The sequence below is a fragment of the Pezoporus occidentalis genome, unplaced genomic scaffold (assembly GCF_034315485.1).
Source record: "Pezoporus occidentalis ecotype Australia unplaced genomic scaffold, CSIRO_AGI_Poc_V1 ctg84, whole genome shotgun sequence".
In the NCBI taxonomy this organism is placed as follows: Eukaryota; Metazoa; Chordata; class Aves; order Psittaciformes; family Psittacidae; genus Pezoporus; species Pezoporus occidentalis.
Genome location: NW_026916203.1, coordinates 357,234 through 365,650, shown reverse-complemented (window position 1 = coordinate 365,650; position 8,417 = coordinate 357,234).

The window sequence follows — 8,417 nt, the reverse complement described above, 5'->3', positions numbered from 1 at the left end:
TAGATTGTTTTATGAAACTGAATCCAGGACAGAATGTGTACAGGAGACAACCCGTCTACTAAGATGCAAACTACTCAGTGAAAGTATTCAAGAATCATGTAGCAGCTGAGACAGTGCCAGACGTAATTAAACTGAGGTTCTAAAAATAAAAAAAGGTGCACTGCGATGCACCCCATATATGATTTCTCTTCCAGCAGCTAATTATGCAAATTTATTCTGATCACTGTTACTTAGACTGGAATCTTTCTGTTACATATTCCTATCAATAACAAAATTCCAGTCAACTAACCTGTGCTTTGCTTCTGCCAACCTTCTGACAGCTAGGGCTTCTTGTACTGGTTTTGTAATGGTGTTACAAACTAGATAACACCAAGGATGTCAACAGTCAGTCACTTGCGGGGGGAGGAGAGGCCAATTCTCTTGCTCATGTTACCTCCATTTGTTAATGTTTGGTTTCTATCTATTTGGTTTTGCATATTCCAGATCTTCATTTAAGACAGGGATAATGTCCTTGTCCTGCAGTCGTAGTTTGCAGGCAACCTGAACACACAGATGTATAGGCATATATATCAGTGTTTGGAGATATTTCTCATAGGACTTTTAAGCTATAATCACAAACAGCTGTAAACCTTGTTTTTACCGGAACACTTTCAAGGTGAATACACATTCTGCTTCACTTGTAAACAACAATCCTAGTATTATAGTTAGATCCAAGATCATTCGATTTTCTATTTTTCTGTACTTATTAAAGATTTGTTTATTACCTTCTGCATCTCAAAATAGACATGCTTCATAATGGTCAGGAGGTGTTTTTATCTAACTACAGAAAACCACAGAAAAATATCAAAAATGTGATTATTCATATTTTCTGCCTAATTAACTAAAATTGTCCAGGAATAGAAATCTCAAATAAGTATTACTTAGAATATTCAACCGTGATGTAAATATTAAGCCATCTTTAAGCAAAGTTGTTTCAGAACTCTAAAAGTTACAAGTACTTAAATTCTGCAGTTTGATTCAAGCACATTCAAGGTTTTCAAATGGACTTGAAGTATATACTTATTAACTTCGTCCTACTGCACTATCAGCACCTACTGCAGAACTGTAACTTTTACAACATTCCTTAACAGGGACTTACTAACATGCAAATATCCTTGGTCTATCAAGTTCTGCAAGATTTGTCTCCACCAATTCCTTAGATTTCACAAGCATTTAGCATGTTGTCGACATCATCTACCAGGACTTGTGCAAAGAGTTTGACACTGGCTCACATGACATCCTTGTCTCTATCCATTGATGGATGACTTGGCAGGTAGAGAACTGGCTGGACAGCCGCACGCAAAGAGTTGTGGTCAATGGTTCAAGGTCCAGCAGGAGGCCAGTAATGAGTGGTGTCCCTCAGGGATCTGTGTTGGGACTGATCTTGTTTAATATCTTTGTCACTGACATGGACAGTGGGATTGAGTGTGCCCTCAGCAAGTTTGCTGACGACACCAAGCTGTGTGGTTGGGTTGATGTGCTGGAGGGAAGGAATGCCATCCAGAGGGACCCTGACACGCTTGTGAGGTGGGCAGATGCCAACCTTATGAAGTTTAACTGTGCCAAGTGCAAGGTCCTACACCTGGGTTGGAGCAACCCCAGGCACAGCTAAAGGGTGGGCAGAGAAGAGATTCAGAGCAGCCCTGCAGAGAAGGACTTGGGGGTGTTGCTCGACGAGTAACATGAGCCGGCTTCAGTGTGCGCTTGCAGCCCAGAAAGCCAACTGTACCCTGGGCTGCATCAAAAGGAGCATGACCAGCAGGTCGAAGGAGGTGATCCTGCCCCTCTACTCTGCTCTCGTGAGACCTTACTTGGAGTACTGTGTACAGTTCTGGTGTCCTCAACATAAAAATGGAACTGTTGGAACAAGTCCAGAGGAGAGCCACGAGGATGATCAGGGGACTGGAGCACCTCCCGTATGAAGACAGGCTGAGAAAGTTGGGGCTGTTCAGCCTGGAGAAGAGAAGGCTGCATGGAGACCTCATAGCAGCCTTCCAGTATCTGAAGGGGGTCTGTAAGGATGCTGGGGAGGGACTCTTCATTAGGGACTGTAGTGATAAGACAAGGGGTAACAGGTTAAAATTAAACTGGGGAAGTAATTACAAGGGAGAAGTTCTTTACTGTGAGGGTGGTGAGGCACTGGAATGGGTTGTCCAAGAAAGTTGTGAATGCTCCATCCCTGTCGGTGTTCAAGGCCGGGTTGGACAGAGCCTTGGGCGACATGGTTTAGTGTGAGGTGTCCCTGCCCACTGCAGGAGGGTTGGAACTATGTGATCTTAAGGTCCTTTCCAACTCTAACTATTCTACTATTCTATGATTCTATGATTCTATACCTGAAATGAAATGATTGTTTCCTTGAGCTGCTGTCTTGTTTATTTGATTGATTATTTTACCCTTCACATAAGAAAACCCAGAGCCTCAGTATTTCTACTGACATAGCAATTGCAGGGAGACATAGAAGTCACTTTTCCAGCCCTTTCATATTGTGCCTGCTCGCTTAAGAACACATTTTATCTATCAGCATTTGCATTCATTATTGCTTCCTTGCTATGAACAAAATGTCTTTTCTGTGAATAAATCCTGAAGATTAGTAAAGGGAGGTAGTCTCTTGGAAATAAGAGAATGGTATCTGGTATTGAAGTGGGAGAGGGGGATGAAGTGACCTGGTGTACTTAATGAGTAATCATCCATACTCTTTTTATGATATTATGTAATATAGGAATGACATAAAGCACAACGGGTGGTACGTTTCATGTAAAAATTAGGTTAACCTTTCCCAGGAGGAGACCTTCAGAGCCCTCAGAAGTTTCTATAGGTTCTGCTGCTGCTTGGTGGAGTGAGAAAATCTGAGCACCACAAAAGCCAATGCTTTTTATCTTTGGGAAGTGGAGTTTTCCCAGTCAGTGCTGCCTTTTCACCCCTCCTAGACAAAATAAACAACTAAATAAATAAATAAATTAATTAACTGCTCCACCACAGAAGCCTCTAGCTCACACCCCCACAGGGTATATAATTTATTCATCACTTCCATGGTAATGTGCCTCTGGAAGCTTAGCATTGCTTCTCTTCCCCCTGAGTGACTGATTGTTGACATCCTTGGCATTGACATGGTTTAGTCACCCAAGTCATCAAGTTGGAACTTGCTGATCTTAAGGTCCTTTCCAACCCTATTCTATGATTCTATGATTTTCTCTCCTGATGAAAATAAAAGAAACATTGTCCTGGGTTCAGCAGTAGCAGTCATGTTTCTCCTTCATGGTAGCTGGTGCAGTGCTGTGTTTTGACTTCCAGCCTGGGAACAGTGCTGGTGATACCAATGTTTTTGGTTGTTGCTAAGTGATGTTTACCCTGACCAAGGACTTTGTGAGGCTCATGCTCTGCCAGGGAGGAGGGGAAGCCGGGAGGAAGCAGAGATGGGGCGCCTGACCCAGACGAGCCAAAGAGGTATTCCATACCACAGCACATCATGCCCCGGGGGGGGGAGGGGGGGCGTAACTGGGAGTTCCCCGGAAGGACACGGGCTTCTGGGTCGGACTTGTTTCTTGGCCGGTGGTATTGTATTCTCTTCCCTTGTTATTTTCCCTTACCATTGCTGTCGTTGGTGGTTGCAGTGGTGAATTGTGTTGTACACTGGTTACTGGACTGTTGCACTGTTTCGATCCTCCTCACCATCCCTCCGGGAGCGGGGAAGGGGAGAGCCCGGGGGGGGGATGGGGCTCAGTTGCTCTCAGCCCGGCACCACTCACTGGGAGTGAGGGGTTGAGATAACGACAGATCTGACTGGATTAATAGTCGCTCGTCACAATGCTGATTTACTGGCTCTCATGGTTGTTCCTCTTGATCTCACAGTTTCAGTGTATCGTACCTCACTTCGAGCCGGTATTTGCTGTATTAGTGTTTTTCAAGTGTGGGGCTTGGGCTAAGGTTTTTGTCTCATTGTACTTTATGGTAATGACTTGTAATACAATAGAATCATTGATCATGAAACTGATCTGGCTTATGTTCTCAATGTGGTCACCACCTTTATACTTTGGGAGGTATATAATAGAAGTGCTTAGCAATTACACATCTTTTTTCTCCTTCTCGGGTGGTCAACCTGTGAAGGAGACATCCTTTTACCCTCCCAGTCCTCCCCCCAGACCATTTACATTTGAGAGTTTTGAATTTTTTGAATGGCCTTTTAATGCTGTTGAGACTTGTTTGCTGATCGTGATGGGAATCACCATGCTGGCATGCATACAGAGTGTGTTTTGCCCACGACTGATTTCACGAGTTAAGCAGAGTCAGGTTTGGGTCTTGTCTGGGGTCAAACGACGATGTAGGAGGACCAAGAGATTTTCCCTGAGGCTGGACAGCCATGAGTGGCAGGGTGTGTGGGATAGTATGGGCAAGTATCTAGGTCAGTGGGCCCCTCCAGTACTTTGGAATTTCACTACCGAACAACTGCAAAATCCAGAAGAATTAGTAAAACACTTAAATGAGGTGTATGGTCATTCTGGCCAAACCCGAGACGGACAAATCATGGCAACGTGCTGGGGCTTGGCGTACGCTTACAGGGCCTTGTTCAACACTATCCAGCACCTTCAAAAGGAAAAGAATGTTGGCGGATCTGAGGGCAATGCAACAGTCAGGGCAGCTACTCCAGCTCCAGGCACAGCAGCTTCACCACCCCCAGTGACAAGTACAGTCATTACTCAAACTTTGGCTGCAATGAACAGTGCAGCTACCCCAGTGGCAAGTACAGCAGCTGCTCAAACTTCGACTGCAAAAGACAGCGCGGCTACCCCAGCTCCAAGCACAGCAGCTACACCACCCCCATCAACAAGTACAGTCACTACTCAAACCACAGTGATAATCACTGCAGCCAAACCAGAGGACCAATTCGTACCAATATCGGTTGCCCCTGTACGCAAGAGAACAAGCAAAAAGGAGGCAAGAAGGGTGAAGCGAGATGAAGAAACAATTCTTCACTGGGTATTCACCACCCAGTCTAGCATCTGAGCAGGAGTCGTCATCACATGACGAAGAAGAAGAAGAAGAGGTAACTTCTCGACCTCGGACCTCAACCGAGCTACGGAATATGCGAAAAGATTTTACCCGTCAACCAGGGGAGCACATCATCACCTGGTTACTCCGATGCTGGGACAATGGGGCCGATGGTCACGAGCTAGAAGGTACAGAAGCCAAGCAGCTGGGATCACTTGCTAGAGAAGGGGGAATTGACAAAGCAATTGCAAGAGAGAAAAAGTACCTCAGTCTTTGGAGGCAGCTCTTGGCAGCTGTGAAAGAAAGGTTTCCATAAAAGGATGATGTTATGAGTCGTTCAGCCAAGTGGACTACTATAGACAAAGGCATCCAGTCTCTGAGGGAATCAGCCATCGTAGAGATGACCTGTCACATGAATCCGAATAACGGGGATACACCCATAGATCCAGATGAAGTTGAATGTACACGACCCATGTGGCGAAAACTTACATGGAATGCACCGTCATCACATGCCTATTCATTGGCAACAGTAACCTGGAATGACATAGTACCACTAACAGTGGATGAAATGGTTCATAAACTCCGAGAGGTCAAAGACAAACTCACGCCTTTCATCATCTCAGCTGTGGAAAAACTGTCCCAGGACCTCAAACAATTGAGGGACGATCTATCTGATTTATCCAGCTCCTCACGTGTACCAACACACATCTCAGCTATTAACAAAAGGTGTTCGAGAGAGGAGATACAGGAGGTATATGCCACAGGCTATCCTATGGTTTTACCTGCGGGATCACAGAGAAGACATGACAAAGTGGGATGGAGAACCTACTTCAGCTTTGGAGGAACGGGTGAGTGAACTGAAGAGGGCCAAGACTGATAGTCCCATGAGAGCTACGGCTTCAGTCTCTGGTGAGCAGTTTCCCAGATGGAGTGGAAGAGCTGATTTTACTCCAGCTCCTGTGATAACGAAGAATAATCCCTTTTACTACGACTTAAGTGTCCAGCGCTGTGATGACCATTAGAGGGGCCCTGCCTCCAGCCCGGTGGAGGTAGGGGACAATCAGATTTACTGGACTGTGTGGATCAGATGGCCTGGCACATCAGTCCCACAGAAGTATAAGGCTCTAGTAGATACCGGTGCACAGTGTACCCTGATGCCATCAAGCTGTCAAGGGGTGGAACCCATCTATATTTCTGGAGTGACAGGAAATAGACTACCTCAAGAGAGGGTACTTCAAAGACCCAAAAGGGTACCAGTGGGCTTTTGGTATTGCTGCTTTGGAGACTGGGGAAATTGAGCAGCTGTCCACCTTGCCTGGTCTCTCAGAAGATCCCTCTGCTGTGGGGTTGCTGAAAGTTGAAGAACAACAAGTGCCAATTGAGACCACGACAGTGCACCGGCGGCAATATCGCACCAACCGAGACTCCCTGATTCCCATCCATCAGCTGATCCGTAGACTGGAGAGTCAGGGAGTGATCAGCAGGACCCGCTCGCCCTTTAATAGCCCCATATGGCCAGTGCGAAAGTCTAACGGAGAACGGAGACTAACAGTAGACTATCGTGGCCTGAATGAAGTCACACCACCATTGAGTGCTGCCGTACCGGACATGCTAGAACTTCAGTATGAACTAGAGTCAAAGGCAGCCAAGTGGTATGCCACGACTGATATTGCCAATGCATTTTTCTCAATTCCTTTGGCAGCAGAGTGCAGGCCACAGTTTGCTTTTACTTGGAGGGGTGTCCAGTTCGCTTGGAACCGACTGCCCCAGGGGTGGAAACACAGCCCTACCATCTGCCATGGACTGATCCAGACTGCACTGGAACAGGGGCAAGCTCCAGAACACCTGCAATACGTTGATGACATTATTGTGTGGGGCGATACAGCGGAAGAAGTCTTTGAGAAAGGGAGGAAAATAATCCAAATCCTGCTGAAAGCCGGTTTTGCCATAAAACGGAGTATGGTCAAGGGACCTGCACAGGAGATTCAATTTTTGGGAATAAAATGGCAAGATGGAGGTAGACAGATCCCCACAGATGTGATCAACAAGATAACAGCAACGTCTCCACCAACTAACAAGAAAGAAACGCAAGCTTTCTTGGGTGCTGTGGGGTTCTGGAGAATGCACATCCCAAATTACAGTTCAATTGTAAGCCCTCTCTATCGTGTGACCCGGAAGAAGAATGATTTTAAATGGGGCCCTGAGCAACAACAAGCCTTTGAGCAAATTAAACATGAGACGGTTCATGCAGTAGCCCTTGGACCAGTCCGGACCGGGCCAGATGTAAAAAATGTGCTGCACACTGCAGCTGGGGAGAACAGTCCTACCTGAAGCCTCTGGCAGAAAGCTCCAGGGGAGACTCGAGGTCGACCCCTCCGCTTTTGGAGTCAGGGATACAAAGGATCTGAGGCCAGCTATACCCCAACTGAGAAAGAGATACTGGCAGCCTATGAAGGGGTTTGAGCTGCTTCAGAAGTGATTGGCACTGAAGCACAGCTCCTCCTGGCACCCTGCTTGCCATGCTGGACTGGATGTTCAAAGGCAGGGTCTCCTCTACACATCATGCAACTGATGCTACATGGAGTAAATGGGCTGCACTAATTACACAACGAACTCGAATAGGAAATCTCAGTCGTCCAGGCATTCTAGAAGTCATCATGGACTGGCCAGAGGGCAAAGATTTTGGAATGTCACCAGAGGAGGAGGCGGTGCGTGCTGAAGAGGCCCCACCATATAATAAACTGTCAGAAAGTGAAAAGCAGTATGCCTTGTTTACTGATGGGTCCTGCCGTATTGTGGGAAAGCATTGGAGATGGAAGGCAGCTGTATGGAGTCCTGGACGACAAGTTGCAGAAACTGCTGAAGGAGAGGGTGAATCAAGTCAGTTCGCCGAGGTGAAAGCCATCCAGCTGCCCCTGGACATGGCTGAATGCGAAAAGTGGCCAGTACTTTACCTCTATACTGACTCATGGATGGTGGCAAATGCCCTGTGGGGGTGGTTGCAGCAATGGAAGCAGAGGAACTGGCAACGCAGAGGTGAACCCATCTGGGCTGCTGCACTGTGGAAAGATATTGCTGCCAGGGTGCAGAACCTGGTGGTGAAGGTACGTCATGTAGATGCCCATGTACCCCAGAGTCGGGCCACTGAAGACCACCAGAACAACCAACAAGTGGATAAAGTGGCTAAGATTGAAGTGGCTCAGATGGACTTAGATTGGCAACATAAAGGTGAATTATTTTTGGCCTGGTGGGCCCATGACACTTCAGGGCATCAGGGCAGAGATGCAGCATACAGGTGGGCCCACAGTCAAGAGGTGGACTTAACAATGGACACTATTGCCCAGGTTATTCATGAGTGTGAAACATGTGCTGCAATTAAACAAGCCAAGCGG